The 15,379-nt window shown below is 40.6% G+C and overlaps 1 protein-coding gene across 3 annotated transcripts in view; it reads left to right on the top strand.

The window, feature by feature from the left end:
- Nucleotides 1–15,379, top strand: part of HECW1 (HECT, C2 and WW domain containing E3 ubiquitin protein ligase 1) — a 354,103-nt gene that overhangs the window by 53,578 nt on the left and 285,146 nt on the right. The window contains exon 1 of one of the 3 annotated variants that reach the window (XM_043508692.1): nt 9,622–9,823. The exons of the other annotated variants lie outside the window; for them this stretch is intronic. The gene's annotated coding sequence lies outside the window, so the exon portion shown is untranslated. Of the gene's footprint in view, nt 1–9,621; nt 9,824–15,379 lie in introns of those variants that run through there. 3 annotated transcript variants of the gene reach the window in all.

Here is a 15,379-nt window from a genome sequence, read left to right as displayed (position 1 = left end):
GTATCAGAGCTTGATGTAATTTGTTTAATGTACTATTCCATCTTGAGAGCTTTCCCTTACATATGTGTATGTTGGGTTAAGATAAGTAGTGTTCATGTGGTTTATCTAGGTGTAATGTGGTCACATCTCTAGCATTTCAGCATTAAATATGCAAAGCCACAGACTGGCTTGTAGGAGGAATTTTGAGCTCTGTGCATTTAAGCACAACATCCATACATAATCATAATGAAACCCCCACCTTATCAGGCTTCAGTTTCTACTGATTATTTTAGATTGGTTATTATGCTTATACAACACTTATCGAAAATATGCACTGATAGAAATTACATTGTAGAAGGGAAAATAATTAGATTTTGACAAGAAACAGAAAATTTAGTAGTTGAAAACTTGATCACAATTTTTATAATTAACTGATAAATCATGTCACAATTTTTTATCTCAATAATGTCAATTTTATGCACAGTAAAAGAGATCTTAAGATAACTTGCTGTTATAGCACTTCTCAAGTCAGATTTGATAAATGGAGTTACACCAGGAATTACTTTGGCCCTAGATATCTATAGTAGCACATACAAATGACACATGCATGGGCACAACAAAGAATTGTGTATTCATTAGTCAGTTGTGCACTCAGATAAGCATTTGCATGCAAAGTCAACTATTTGGAATTGGGGCCCATTAAAATTAGAACTAATACTGTGGGACAGTTCCAAGATCTGGCCCTCAGTATGATATAGTAACATAATACACCTTTTAAAAAAATCCAACTTTTGCATGTATTCCTTCTGCAAAGACTATTGTAACTGATGGCAAATGGCTTTGGCAATAGCAGATACCATCAAATAAGCATGTAAATTGGAGATAAGAGTTTGATGCATAAATTAGAGCTGTCATCAGCACAAATTTGGGCGTACTGATTTGAAGAAATAGGTTATGCTCTATGAGAGGGGAATAGGTGCACTGGTTCAAGAACCTCTCTTTCTTCAATCTGCTTCATTCTATACTTTTGAGTAGTGGCCATGCAAGTCAGGAGCCACAGTGAATTTCCAGAAGACTATTATTTTAGTGCAATTTCACTGAGAGAGAGCATTCTAACATCATAACAATACTCAGCAATTGTAGGCTCTTACAGCCTAGAATAGGGGCGGGCAAACTTTTTGGTCTGAGGGCCACATCTGGTTTTCAAAATTGTATGGAGGGTCGGTTAGGGGAGGCTGTGTCTTCCCAAACAGCCAGGCATGGCCCGGACCCTGCCTCCTTTCCAACCCCCTGCTTTTTGCCCCCTGACAGCTTCCCCGGGACTCCTGCCCCATCCAACCCCCCATGATCCCTGTCCCCTACTACCCCCGGACTCCCCACCCGACTTCTCCCTGCCGCCACATCCTACCCCTCCTCTCCTTCCTGATTGCCCCCCTGAGATCCCTGCCCCATTCAATACCCCATTCCCCGCCCTCTATCGACCATCCCGACCCCATCCACACCCCCGAACTCCCCTGCCCTCTATCCAACCCTCCCTGCCTCCTTACCGCACCGTCTGGAGCACCGGTGGCTGGCGGTGCTATAGCTGCACTGCCCAGAGCACCGGGTCAGGCCGCGACTCTGCAACTGTGCTGCCCGGCCACCCAGAGCGTTGCACTGGCGGCACGGCACACTGAGGCTGCCGGGTGAGGGAACAGCAGGGGCTAGCCTCCTGGGCCAGGAGATCAGGGGCCAGGCAGGAGGGTCCATGGGCCGGATGTGGACCGTGTGCCGTAGTTTGCCCACCTCTGGCCTAGAATCTCAAAGCACCATGCAAACATTAACAAACATGTGTTACCCCTCCTTTCAGACCAGAGTTGCTGGGCTTGATACAAGGGGCTTCCTCAGAGATGGGTGAGAACAGAAGTTTATCCTCAGGTTATGTCTACGCTGTAATTAGACACCCGTGGCTGGCCCGTCCCAGCTGACTTGGCTCACGGGGGTCAGGCTAATGGGCTGTTTAATTGCAGTGCAGACATCCAGGCTCAGACTGGAACATGGACTCTATGACCTTGCAAGGTGGGAGGACTGCAGTGTAGCCATGCCCATAGACTGCAGAGTGGCATTGAAGCTACTCAAGTGGTTTTACTAGGTTTACATTAGCATCTGCAGCACTTTGACTCAACCTCTCTCCAATGGGCAAGGGCCTGGATCTACACAACCAGTCCAGCATTCATTCTTCCCCAGCCTCACCCCCAAGTTCTCCCTGTGCACTGGGGTGCAGTGAGCTGCTGTGGAATGAGGCTCATGGAAGGGTTCCTAATAAAGTGTTTCCACTGCCCCTTCCCACTCTCTCTCTCTCTCTGTGTATAAAGGAACCAAACAGTTCTGCTGTGGTGAGGGTCCTTGATGACTACAGAGAGAGGATTAGGATTTTCCTGTAATTGGTTAAGTCTCACAAACACCCTTGTGAGGAGAGAATTATCCGATATTGACAGATGGCAAAATTGAGGCTGAGAAGTCAAGAGACTTGTTGAAGGTCACACAGCGCTAAACTAGACTCAACGTATATTGTCTCCCAGTATTGTGTTTGAACCAGAAAAATGTCCTTCTGTGGTCATTATAGTAATTCCTTCTCAGCGTATCTCCTACATGACAAGAATTTAAATTTTTGGAAAGTTTTTAGATCTTAAGGTCAGGGAGGTACTATTACGGTAATCTATTCTAATCTCCTGTGTAACACAGCCACAGAATCACAACCCGGGGTTTCTGCATCTAGCCCAACAACTGTTTCTCAAAGTAGGCCATATCTTTTAGTGAGATGTGTTGTCTTGGTTTAGTGACTCCAAGTGATGGAGAATATCCCAGTTTATAAAAGTGAAAGGTGTAATTTTTTTTTTCCTGAACACAGATTTGGGGTCCAAGGATTGCTGAGTTTTACTTTTGGCTTTGACACTGACTCCCTTTGGGCAATTCACTTCCCCTGCCTGTCTCACTTTCCCAGAACAATATTCTGATCACTCACTGGTCTAAATGCAGAGTTAGTATTTTAAAGCAACTGGATTTAAACCAGTGCAGTGGAGATCAGATTTTGCCCTGTTTGTAAACTGGAGATAATATTTACAAACTTCAGACAAGTATTTTGAGAATCGTCAAGTGCCAAGTATTATTCTAAGAAAATCTTGTACTGTTATTATCAAGTCACTGTGCTTTTTTGATATTATATGTCAATATTTGCATATGTCATCAGCTGCTTTCATCAAAAGGCCCAGTTCTGTAACTCTGAGCCAGCCGCTCAGATACCACAGAATGTGCTCTGAGGAGAAAGTCTGGGATACACACATCAAGGCACTTAAAACCACCTTCACCAAACAAGGACACTCCACCAGAAAAGTAGATTGCATCATGGAAGGGCCACCCAAATACCCCAAGAGAACGTGATTCAATACAGGGGCAAAAACCTCCTTCAACTGCACAACCCTAGTTGTAACCAGTCACCCCACACTGGAGTTCATAAGAGATATAATTAAATAATTACAACCCATACTTGATGGGGACCACACCCTGAAAGAAATCTTTCCCAACTCTCCTCTTCTGGCCTTCAAACAGTCCTGTAACCTCACTAAATTCGTCATCAGAAGCAAGCTCCCCACAGAGTAGGACCACACCAACTCAAAGTGGCACCAGCCCCTGCCAGAACAGACACAAAATCAGCTGCTATATCTCCATGGCTATGATGCTCAATACTCATCACAACATACCTTTCAAGATCCATGGGTCCTACACATGCCTATCACAATATGTGGTGCACCTCACCCAGTACATTAAATGCCCCAATAATTATGTGTGTGAAACCAAATATTCACCATGTTCTCAAATGAACTCATACAAAAAGTGATAGAAGACAAAAATGCCTTATCAGCTTTGGGCAGACACTTTTTACAAAACGATCACTCCATATCTGCCCACTCAGTCCTTGCCCTCAAAGGAAACCTGCACAACAACTTCAAAAGACAAGTCTGGGAACTGAAATGCATAACTCTGCTAGACACCAAAAATCACAGATTCAATAAAGAAACTGGATTTATGGTTCGTTACAACACCCTGTAACCCACTAAACCTTCTTTATGCTATGACTTTAGAGGTGTTAACTGCCCACTTCACCTTGAATGGTCTCTTACAACATAATAACTCCTTATCTGTTCCACCCTGGTATTTAGCTGTTATACTCTGAGTACCTTTCCCAGACCTGGCAAAGAGCTCTGTGGAAGCTTGAAAACATGTCTCTTTCACCAACAGAAGTTGATCCAATAAAAGATATTACCTTACACACACACCCCGTCTGTCTAGTATCCTAGGACCAACAGCTACAACAACACTGCAGGCAGCTCTTATTCACGTTGAGTAGTACTTTGCTGCCTGCTTAGTCTCATTGGTTACAGTGGGATATGTTTTTGGAGGAAGGTACTACTTGGTGTGAGTAAAGATGCCTGAATTGCACCCAGAAGGTTAATTTGCTATTTCTTTCCAGGTGTATTTTGGCTTATTTGTACACAATAAATCCTTTCTAGTTCTTCTTTTATTTCTCAGAATTGCTTTGCTGTTGATTCCCTCTACATATGTGCTGCTCCCGAAGCATTTTCCCATTGGATTAATTTGTTTATCCTGCTCTGCACTCTCGTCAATTCACCCCAATTGGAATATTATCCCACAGGTGAAATCTGTCTACCCTTAGCGGGGTGCTCTGTTCCATCTCTTTTGATACAGGAGGATATAGAAAATATTCTTTGCTAGAGAAGCAAACTGCGTTAGGAAACCATGATGGCATTATTCTGTATTGTAAACTATTTAAAAACCTCCACAGTCAGCTAAAAAACAAACAAACAAAAAAGCAAAACAATAGAAATGAGAGTGGTGGAAACGTCTAAAGGTCAAGGATATCCTCTTCTACCTTCTGCCAAGATTAAAAGGATTACCTCTATGTGCAGAGACAGTCATGGGGCCAGATTTTCAAAAGATTTCAAGGGCTCAGCACTTCCATTTATTATTATTTTTATTTTATTACTGAAGCACCTAGGAACCCTAATCATGGACCAGGGGCACATTGTCCTGGGCACTGTACAAACACAGAACAAGAAGACGGTCCCTGCTCCAACACGCTTACAATCTAAGTATAAAACAAGAGACAACAGATGGATCTAGATAGACAGGGAAGGACAAGGGAACAATGAGACAATATTGGTCATCATGATAGGCAGTGGTCTAAATACACCAATGCCTAATTAGGCCAGATTTTCAGAAGACCTTTGCTTCCATATAGGCACCTAAATACAAGCCAAATTTTCAGAAATGTTCAGCATCTATTGCAGGTGATGAGCTATTTTGAAAATAGGGGCTATATTTTATACAGTCGGACCCTCTCATGTTAAAGGTTTGGTTTTTTAAGTGTGGGTTTATTTTTATTTTTTACAGTACTGGTCCAAAAACCAATGGAGCTCTGCTGATTTACATCAGCTGATCTGGACCACTATTTATATGCAGTGGTTCACTGTAATTACAGTTTGCACATTGCAATGCATTGAAATAATTTGGGACTCCCATTTTCATTCACTGTAAATGACAGATGGGCCTGAACCAACTCTCCAGATTCAAAAGCTCTTTCCTTATAAACATAAGAATATTTGCAATCTTCTTTACAATTACAGATACAATAAATGCCAACTAACCCAATCTGCACCCTTTCATTCAATTGTTAATTGGCTGATTCTTTTAGGAAAACTAGATTTTAATTGTATCAGAGTTGACTAGAATGGAGGTGCACAGTATATTACATAAAATAGTTCATGATTTGTGTCTCACAGAAGTTTTATTTTTTGAATAGATACCTTTTAACTTGGTTACAAGGAGATGAACTGTGGAAAGAACTGTCAGTCTCAATTCACTTTGACACAGTGGTTCAGCACAGTCACTTCCACAACTTGAAGTCAATTTTTTTTGTGAAGCTTTCTTCTGAATTGGAGCTGCCCAATTTGCTTCCCAAATGTGAAGTAGGTCAGTCTGTGGTTTCTAGCAAAAATCATAACATTTACAAATCCTAGCACTCCCTCTGTATATGACAGCAGAAGCTACAAGTCTAATTGCAAAGTGATTCTGTAACCATCAGCTAGAGAATAACGGCTTGATCTGAAACCTTGACTTCAGTGGGGTTTGGGTCAGGCCATAATAGCAGGCGTTGAATGCAATGTAAAGGTGCAAAATCTGACTAATCTATTCCAGTAACTCCTTTCTACCAAACTTTGGTAGCATTTTTGTTGACTTCTCCTGTAACATTTACTGTTTTGACATTACAAATAATTGGTTTGCAGAGGGGATAAGTATTTTAGATAAAATAAGGAATGATTCCACTGAGGTCGAATGCAAAACTCCCATTGACTTCTATCGGTGCAGTTTGGAGGCCTTGGTCTCCTTTTAGGGTTTAAAAAAAAAGAATATTATGCTTTCTGGACTGTAACCTCAGTGGTTGAAATCCTCATCTGTTTTTAAGTCAGTAGCAAAACTCCCACTGACTTCAAGAGAGCCAGGATTTCACTCTGTGATTTTATCTTTGTCCTACTACCCCACTTTTTGGTATCATGCACAAAATTCCCATTGAGTTATTGGGAGTTCTGTGTTCAGAGGGCTTGCAGCAATTTATAGGTTTGTCACTTAACAGATCAAACACTTAAGATGTAGTGACATTGCTGTAAGAGGAATTTTACTACCAATGATGAAACTGGCCCATAATTTTCAAATAGTTTTGAATGCATTTGCTATGTTCTATTACTCTGCATGAACCTAGCTATTTCTGAAATACTACAGTCATCCACGTTATTTATTTACAACCAACAACAAGCCAGTCTGTTTTAAACTTACCTGTAACTTCTCTCCACCCTGAAGAGTTGATTTTACTTTCATTTATATCTCTGCTTCCTATTCAGGAGACCTGATTTACAAACTGTGTAACCCTATTCACCTTTGTGCAGGTTGTATGGGGTATAAGTGATGACAGAAAGTGGTTCCATTTAAAAAAAATGTTTCAATTGCTTTCTCCTTCCTGTACACACATTGGGCCAAATTCTACTTAATTTCATCTCAGGTAAATATGAAGTAACCAAAATCTGTGTAGTAACTCTGAATTTACATTGGTGTAATTGAGGCATAGGTACTGGAACTAGGGGTGCTGCCCCCTGGTTTCTATTATATATGGGTTTACACCTTGGTTCACCTGTCAGCACCCCATCTATAAAAATTCCAGCACTTCTGAGGGGCAAATCCCAAGCCTGATATCAGCCTGAGAGGCTAGTCTGAGTACTGAGGAGATGCCCAAGGGAAAGGGAGGGGCCTCCTAAACCCATGGAATGGCTCCAGAGTTATTCTGTGGATGCTACTACAGCCCTGTGAGGTTGTGGGTTAATGTGTTATGCCCTAACACAACTGCATTGTAATGGGGAGCCCTGGAGAATCCATGCAGTGCAAGTTTTTGGCCACTCCCTCATCGTCTCAGTGGATGCTACCATTCGGGAAGCACCCCTTGCATAGTCTCGTGGAATCTAGGCCCCTCCTTTGCGCAGTGAATCACTCCACTTTTTCTGCCTGAAGGAGTTTCACACTCATGGAGGTGGGGGCTGGATTTTCCACTGAAAGCAGAATTTGGCACACTGTTCTCTGTAAGTCAGTCTTTTGAGCAGGGAAATATTATCAGCAAATCTAAACCACAAACACCTAATATATACTCTTTCACTTCTGTCTCTCAGTTCGCTTATATACCCAAAAGAACTCTATGGCTATCAATCCATACTGATTTTCCTTTCTCTGAGTTACAGCACACAACAGTCTTGCAAAAGTTACATTGTGTTCTTGGTCAAAGTGTCCAGAATCTTACCCATAGCCTTTTCCAGTGAAGCTGCCAGGCTGACCAGCATTTTGTTCGCTGAATCCTTTGTTTGATTCTTTCCCATATAAGGGACCTGTTTTTGCCACTCTTGAGCCTCTGTTACATCCTCCCTTCTTCCTGGCAAAGCCTTTTATCTGTACTTTACTATATTTGTCAGAATTCTGGAGGTGTAATTCATCATAACCAGCATGCTAATTTTTCATAGTTCCAGTTGTTTAATAACTCTCTTCAGATGCAGTCGTGGGCTATTAAATTTTTTCACTTTACCAAGTGAAAAGAGCATTTGTCTGTCCCAAGATGTGACTTTCAACTCCTTTTGTCAATATGGATGGTGGATAGAATTCCTTTTGGCTGCCAAGTGTTGTCTGAGGTTGAATAAGCTCAGTTTTCAGCACTGGGGTTTATTCCAGATCTTAGGATATGTGTCATGACAGCATCCCATTTAAATGAGAATCATTACAATAAAATGCATGCTGGGGTACTGCCTCTCCCTCAGGTGACCGGAGCTAGGAGCAGAATCAAGGAATGCATGGAAAAATAGGTTCCAGGGTTGAGAGTGCCACATAGTCGCAGAAGAGGAAAAGCATTGCTACACAGTTAGGCATCTGCTAAATTCTGCTACTAATGCAGCTGGAGAGATGGTCTGAGTGCTACCATGCAGGTTTAAGAGGGGCAGATAAGCTCTGTGAGACAGTGTAAGTCACAAAGTGGTGAAATATCTCTGGGATGAAGTTTAGGAAAAGAGCTGTGAAAGAGTGTCTGCCAAAGTAAGACAGACAAGTGATGTGACTGGAGGCAAGGAGCTGAATATATCAATCAGAGATCCTAATGAGAAGGCCTGGTAAGCCCAGGTATAGTAGGAAGTCCAGAGCAGGAAGGAAACTTTGCAGTATGATGCAGAGGAGCTGGCAAGAAGATTCTGGTCTGCATCAGTGAACTAGTGAACATTGCATGACAAAATTAACAGAACATACAATCATCAAGTGATCCATTCCCTGTCGTCCACTCCCAACTTCTGGCAATCAGAGACTAGGGAAACCCAGAGCATGTGGTTGCATCCCTGACTATCCTGGCTAATCGCCATTGATGACCTACCCTCCATGAACTTATCTAAGTATGTTTTTGAACCCAGTTATACTTTTGGCCTTCACAACATCCCCTGGCAACAAGTTCCACAGGCTGACTGTGCATAGTGTAAAGAAGGACTTCCTTTTGTTTGTTTTAAACTTTCTGCCTATGAATTTCATTGGGTGACCCCTGGTACTTGTGTTATGAGGAGTAAATAACACTTCCTTATTCACTTTCTCTTTGACTGTAACTCTTTGCAGTCAACTTTGAACTTAACTACCTTGAATAATTTTTTATTGTCTGCAAATTTTGCCATCTCACTGTTTACCCCTTTTTCCAGATAATTTATAAATATGTTGAATAGCACTAGTCCCAGTACAAATCCCTGTGGGACACCACTATTTACTTTCGTGAGCTACAGCTCACTTCATTGGATGCATTCATCGGAAGTGAGCTGTAGCTCACGAAAGCTTATGCTCAAATAAATTTGTTAGTTTCTAAGGTGCCACAAGTACTCCTTTTCTTTTTTGCGAATACAGACTAACACGGCTGCTACTCTGAAACCCACTATTTACTTATCTCCATTCTGAAAACTGACCATTTATTCCTACCCTTTGTTTCCTATCTTTTAACCAGTTACTGATCCACGAGAGAAAAATTAAACCTGGTTCCTGTCAGGTGAGGCCTGAGGTTAGGGTTGCCACCTTTGAGGTACAAAAAACCAGGACATCTGGGATGATCCTGTGCCCATAAAACTGGACAGCTTGCAGTGTATACTGAGCACCCTTACAGGTTTCCCAGGACAGCAACCTCAAAAAAGGGACAATCGTTGGAAAACCTGGACAGGTGGCAAACTTACCTAAGGTATGTCATTAGCAGAGATAATCAAAGGTGTGACTTTATACATGATAAGTACAAATAGTTAATTTATTATGGCAAAATATAAAAAAGGAAAAGTAAGGGGAAGAGGAAAAAAGAACAGGGAATGTGGAGAAAAAAGAGGGAAAAAATTGGTGAAAAAATCTGAAAAATGAATTTTTTTTCCCTCCAAAATGTTCACAGAAAATTCTTACCTTTTAGATTATTTCAAAGTTATTAGTTCAAGGATCTAGTGCAGGTAAGCATGCAGAAGTTTTGATACTTAAATGTAACTGTCAGAAACTCTTGGTTCTATAAATGTAAGAAAAGAAGAAACATTATCTTATGGTTTCTGGTATTTCTTTAGGTTGGTCTGGAAATATGGCAAGAACAATCTTTCTTGTTTTACATTATGTCAGTAAATCATTTCAGGTCTCCAAACAAACACTAACAGTGCAAAAGTGCCAAGATTCCACAGTTGCAGATGTGTGAGAAATACCTAGACAATCAGACACGTGAAGATAAAAAGAATTATTTGAATTTTATGAAACCTCAAAAAAGGCTTGGTTTGGTTTGAGTTGTGGATGAAGGTTCAGGAAGTGCTATTTTTATGTGTCACCTATCATTAGTTAGTACAACCAGCCCAAAATGTGACATAAACAATATCTGAAAATTCCACATAATCTTAAATTGTTTATTAAAGCAGGTAAAATGTAGAATTTTTTGGTGAAAATATTTCAAATTGTTTTGGTGAAAAATTTTCATTGAAATTTTGATTTTTTTAATTATGACCATTCTATAAGATGGTTGAAGAAAACAACAAAACAATTTCATTGAACTTTTGAAAGTTTGAACATTTTGACCAGCTTTAGTGGTCACCATTAAAAAGTCAGTATTTGACAACAGATATCATGCAGCTACCACAATTATTTCCTATTCGAGGTGTAGGGGGAAACTTCAGTATCTCAGATTCCACTTCATGCTAACTGCTGGCAAATGCTGACTTTAATAGTGACAGCTGCATATTAGTTTTTATTTATTTTCCAAGCAAATTCTTCAAACTTTCTTGAAAGCATGAAACAGAAAAATCCAAAAAAAGGACTAATGTGGCACTTGTGAACATTTAATTGTTAACCAACTAGAGAGTCTCCATCATAAAAAGTTAAAAAACCTGAAGTGCTTGGCACTATCCCTTTAAAAGAAAATGCACTTTGTCTACTGTGGACTTGCACTGATTTCTAATGATTTTTAGTGGAATATTTGCTATATAGTTACATGTTCCACACCCATGTTGCAAATTAGAATGTCAATAGACATTATTTGTCTATAGAACTTGTTTCTCAATGTACTATAAACAAGATGCTGTAGTATGCTAAAATGAGATGTAGAAAGAATTTAAGAATAAAACAGAACTGGAATCTATCTTGTCTAATTAGTAACATGATTAAAAGGGGATTAGCTCCTGCCTGTTTTTATAAGAGGTAAAGGAGAACTATGTTTCTGTGAACCAGTTTTTTTCTAATAGTGTAATACTCTACTGTTGTGTTCGGCAGCTCAGCTGTAAGAGATTTTGGTATCGGCTTGAATACTGATCTTATTACTTTAATCAGTAATTTAACACGCAAATGAATGCATCTCAGTTGTTTTTTAAATCAAAATATTTATTGAAGTTCCATCAATTTACAAATAAGCAAACACATAAACCCTGTGTATACAATGGAATTCACTAGTAGTTATGCTAGTCCAAAATAGTATTGGCATGTCCTGTGAAACTTAGGTCTGACAGACTTGAAAGAAAAAAACAATAAAACGCATGAGTAGGTAAATATTGGGTAACTGGATGATTAGTTTGGTGAATGCCATTTTTAAATGAAACAAACAAACAAAAACTTGTATTTATCAGTGTTAGAGATGAAGGGCTAGATTATGATTTTACTTGGATGAGAGGTAACATTTAGATGCACTGCCCCAGGAACAGTCTAAGAAAGAAACTGATTTGAACAGTCACAGTTCCTCCCCTGGCTTATACCACTAACAGAACATTTTTCCTCTGGGCTGGCTCAGCTGGTGTGCTGGGGCTCTGCCCATTGCCTACTCCTATCTGGCCACTGTCTGCCAACCTACATGGGAGAAGGGAGTCGCATCTCGGTGGGGGCTGCCCTATCCCACAGGACACAGATCAGAAGTCACAGCCTTGCCCTAAGTAGTACTATTGATCTTTATGAATAATTGAGATGCTTAATAGAATAGACTAACAGGACACTGAACAATTTTTAAAATTTTGGCCATGCAACTGAGATGGAGGGAATTTTAAGTGGATAATCCATCTTGAGTATACAGAACACAGATAGCACAGTCGTTCTCAAATTACTGCCTCTAGATCACCAGTTTTTGAAGCCTCTTCCTGGGTGGAATGAAACATGGTGAACCTCAAACATTGTGGAAATGGGGTGCTACTAGGGAGTGGGGTTTGTGTGTGTGTGTGAGAGAGATAGAGAGAGAGAGGCCGCGGTATGCAGAATGAAATTCTTGGAGAATAAATGAGAGAATATGTCAGTGGAATAACATGAAGAAAATTTCTCCAGGACCCGCAATTATTAGAAGTTGAAAACATGCAGGCAGAATGGCAGTATTGCAAATTGCAATTTTTAGAAATCTTTCTTTTCTTAAGGAAATTTTTTTCCCATGTGGTATTTATTTCTGCACCACAGTGATATGGTTTCTGGGCTGATATAAAATTTCTCTTTCTTATTGGTTAAAAACCTGTATGTCTTTTCAAGCTGCTCTCACCAGAATATCATCCATAAAGAGATATAAATATACTCCCCTTAACTGAGCCACTAACCACACCAGAATCTTGGTGAACTCTCTTGGAACCAGTAATTCAAGGGATAGTGACAATGGAGGGATTGGGCCACATATTTGTAAAGAAATCTTCTGAATCTTTGGTGATATAATCTTATTGGTACATGGCAGCATTGTATATTTCCTCTATATCTAGTGATGTTAAGCAGTCCCCTGGGGAACCTGTGTGAGGAATTGATTAGAGTTTCTTTGTGAAATCTAAATTACATTATATGTTTGTTTAGACTTTTGTGAGCCAAGAGTGCTCAAAGTCTCCCTGAACTCCTCAGGGTTACACAAATAATAAAATGTGATCCTAAGTAGTGTGTATATATAAATTATCATTGTGAAGGAGACTCCACTTCTCTATCTCCAGAAAGTGTTCTCTGCCTTATTAGATCTTGCTTGGTTTTTCTGTCCAGTATGGAATTCACTGCATGGAAAACAGTTTGTTTAGACTTTTGTGAGCCAAGAGTGCTCAAAGTCTCCCTGAACTCCTCAGGGTTACACAAATAATAAAATGTGATCCTAAGTAGTGTGTATATATAAATTATCATTGTGAAGGAGACTCCACTTCTCTATCTCCAGAAAGTGTTCTCTGCCTTATTAGATCTTGCTTGGTTTTTCTGTCCAGTGTGGAATTCACTGCATGGAAAACATGGTGAAATACATACTCCCGTGATTCAATATTCTTCTTTTATTACCTCTAAGACCCACTTGTATGAGCCAGTTCTGTATCTAATGGATAAAGAACTATCTCTCTCTCAAGGATGTTACATTTCCTTCTAACCTCTGTCCTGCTTTTAGGAATAAGACTTGGCTGTGATTTATTTTTTAACTCTAAAATGATCTGCTGTCTAATTCTATCTGATTTGACTAATATTAAGGAGTGTGTAGTCTTCAGCAGTGAAATCCTGGCCTATTGAAGTCAATGTCAAAATTCTCATTCACATCAGTGGGAGCTGGTATTTCAGTCCTAGACTTTATTATTTACAGGGTCTATCCAAACAACTGTTCTGCTGAGTCAGCTTGCCTGAGAAAAGAATTCACTTCAAATATCAGTTGATTTTCTGTGTCTGACATAGTCAGTGTCTTCCAGATTACGTAGTCAAAGCCATTTAGATACTCTAGAGAAAGACAGAAATGAAGCCAGTGTGACCTTGTTTAGAGTGAATTTTAATATTTTGCCTACAGAAAAAGATATTTAATGCAGTTCATTGCACCTACAAAATGCTGCCATAGCAAGTAGATGGGGGATAGCTATATTTGAAGAGTATCCTATGCTACTTCCTATTTTCTCACTGAAGCCCCCATCTTTAGATCTGAACATTTCCTTGAAAATAAATAATTGTCTCCTCAGATGTGTAGCAGGCATCACTCTGGGCCCAGTAGGCCTAGTGGTCAGGCCATAGCCAAACAATCTCTCCAAATCTTGGGGCAACTCTTCCGGGCAGTCTGGGGGTCCTAGCAGCCAACACATAGTTTATCACACCCCACACTCCCGCCTCCAGGATCTCTCAGGTGATCAGTGGGAGGAGGGAAGGGTAGAGGGACCTCTCGCTCTCCACTGATTCCTGGTGCAGGACCCAAGGAGGGAGAGGCCAGGGATGGGTCAGTCCCTTCTAGCTACTGCTCCAGGTTAGCCTTCCCTGGGCTGCTTCCTACCTTCCCAGCTTTCTCTTCGCACAGTCTCAATAATTTAGAGCTCCATTGGGGTTGGGGGCCAGCTTCCCACCTCACTCCCAGAGTCCAGTTGTTCTCCCATAGTCAGGAAGAAGGGAGGAAAGAGAGCAGGGCCCAGGTCTGCCAGCCAAGTCTTACTCACGGTCCCAGTGTTCCCCCTGTAGATTGCTCTGCTTCAGCAGCTACAGCCTGTCTGCCTTCTTGCAGCCAGTCTCTCATCACTGTTCCCCCAGTCTGCCTGCCAGAGCGGCCTTTTAAGATGGTCTTCTACAGGGAGTATGCCTGGCAGCTGCTATGGGGCAAAGCCTTCTTGACCCAATACTGTTCCACCGTTCCTTTAACCTTAGTGTCGGATCTGTAAACCTCATCACAAAGTGACTATGTCCTTTGATATAAATGCTCAGATCATATCTACTTCAAGCATAGATATATTAGCTTTATTGTGTTGCCTTTTATAAAATGTCATTTCCTGTCTGCTTAGTGTTCTGCCCTCATTAGGATGTCCCCACTCTGCCTTAATAACTTCCATAAAGGAAGGAATAAAGGGGAATGGTTGTCACTTGTTTAACCTTAGAGATCTTCCTTTTCTATTGTTGTTTACACCTTGTTCTTAAAGCCCTAAATGTCTCCACTATCCTTTTAATCACAGCACTAGAAAATTCTCCTTGGAATAATCTGTCATGCTGATCTTGGTCATACTGTGCTGATCCAAAATCTGATGACAACTTCCATCTTCCACAGAGATGAGATTCAATGAATAGCTCATGGATTGATAATTTGATTTCTTCTTGTATTCTGAAGAAATCATGAGAAACAGGACAGCTGGGAGTGGAGGGGAAAATGTGCCTTTTCTTTTGTGGCTGAGGCTTATCTGAATACTTTAATTTTTTCTCTTCCCTTTTAAATAACCTATAGTTCTTTGTAAGCCTTCTCCACTAGAAAAATCACTTCTGCTATATCCGCACAGCCCAATTGCCAAACAGAGGTGCCTTCATAGGACATCCACATCCCAAACTATGATGTTCAGATTGGTAT

The sequence above is a fragment of the Dermochelys coriacea genome, chromosome 2 (genome assembly GCF_009764565.3).
Source record: "Dermochelys coriacea isolate rDerCor1 chromosome 2, rDerCor1.pri.v4, whole genome shotgun sequence".
Lineage (NCBI taxonomy): Eukaryota > Metazoa > Chordata > Testudines > Dermochelyidae > Dermochelys > Dermochelys coriacea.
The sequence above is the reverse complement of the archived record's forward strand: the minus strand, read 5'-3'. Positions and strand labels throughout refer to the sequence as shown.